This window comes from Coturnix japonica, unplaced genomic scaffold (genome assembly GCF_001577835.2).
Source record: "Coturnix japonica isolate 7356 unplaced genomic scaffold, Coturnix japonica 2.1 chrUnrandom511, whole genome shotgun sequence".
Classification (NCBI taxonomy): Eukaryota; Metazoa; Chordata; class Aves; order Galliformes; family Phasianidae; genus Coturnix; species Coturnix japonica.
In genome coordinates, this window is record NW_015439899.1 from 17779 (window position 1) to 19347 (window position 1569).

At 56.7% G+C, this 1569-nt stretch overlaps 1 protein-coding gene across 1 annotated transcript in view; it reads right to left on the bottom strand.

Moving 5' to 3' along the window:
- The window catches only part of LOC107307214 (phosphoenolpyruvate carboxykinase [GTP], mitochondrial), a gene marked incomplete at its 3' end in the record, with an annotated part of 25771 nt that overhangs the window by 9128 nt on the left and 15074 nt on the right, over nt 1-1569 (bottom strand). The window lies entirely within an intron of this gene.

Here is a 1569-nt window from a genome sequence, read left to right on the forward strand (position 1 = left end):
TACTTGTGGGTCATGGCCCATAGGCCACAGCATTAACCCCCTATACTTGCTGGGTCTTGTCCCATAGGCCACATTGCCCCCATTTAACCCCTATACTTGTTGGGTCTGGCCCCATAGGCCCCATTAACCGCTAATTGTAGGGTCTGGCACCATAGGCCCCATACCCCTATATTAGTGGAGTCTGGCCCCATAGGCCCCCATTTGACTCCCTCCCCCATTATTTGGGGGTCTCTGTGCCCCATTGAACCCCATCCTTGGGGGTCTCTGAGCCTTATTGGCCCCCATAATTTGGGGTCTCTGAGCCCCATTGACCCCCATTGACCCCATTAAACCCCTGTATTACTTTGGGGCTACGTCTGGCCCACCATTGCCCCCATGGACGCCCTCCCCCATACTTGGGGTCTCTGAGCCTTTATTGGCCCATAATTTGGGTCTCTGAGCCCGCATTGGCCCAATATCTCTCTTCGTTTTAGGGGGTCAATGAAGGCCTATGGGGCCAGACCCACAAGTATAGGGGGTCAATGGGGGCCTATGGGGCCAGACCCACAAGTATAGGGGGTCAATGGGGACCTATGGGGTCAGACCCACAAGTATAAGGGGTCAATGGGGGCCTATGGGGTCAGACCCACAAGTATAAGGGTTAATGGGGGACATGAGGGGTCAATGGGGCACAGAGACCCAGAAGTATGGGGGGCAATGGGGGCAATGGGGTACAGAGACCCCCAAGTATGGGGGAGGGAGTCAATGGGGGTCAATGGGGTCCTATGGGGCCAGACCCACAAGTATAGGGGGGTCAATGGGGGGCAATGGGGCCAGACCCACAAGTATAGGGGTTAATGGGGGCCTATGGGGTCAGACCCACAAGTATAAGGGTTAATGGGGGCCTATGGGGCCAATGGGGCTCAGAGACCCCAAATTATGGGGGTCAATGGGGCACAGAGACACCCAAGTATGGGAGAGGGGGTCAATAGGGGCCTATGGGGTCAGACCTACAAGTATAGGGGTTCAATGGGGGTCTATGGGGCCAGACCCACAAGTATAGGGGGGTCAATGGGGGGCAATGGGGCCAGACCTACAAGTATAGGGGGTCAATGGGGGCCTATGGGGCCAGACCTACAAGTATAGGGGGTTAATAGGGGCCTATGGGGCCAGACCCACAAGTATAGGAGTCAATAGGGGTCAATGGGGGCCTATGGGGTCAGACCCACAAGTATAGGGGGGTTAATGGGGGTCTATGGGGCCAGACCTACAAGTATATGGGGGTCAATGGGGCTCAGAGACCCCAAAGTTGGGGAGCCCAATGGGATTCCAGCCCTTGGGGGTCAATGGGGGCCAAATATGGGGCCAAATATGGGGTCAATGGGGCTCAGAGACCCCCCAGTATGGGAGAGGGGGTCAATGGGGGCCTATGGGGTCAGACCTACAAGTATAGGGGGTTAATGGGGGCCTATGGGGCCAGACCCACAAGTATAGGGGTCAATGGGGGTCTATGGGGCCAGACCCACAAGTTAAGGGGGTCAATGGGGGCCTATGGGGCCAGACCCACAAGTATAGGGGGGTTAATGGGGG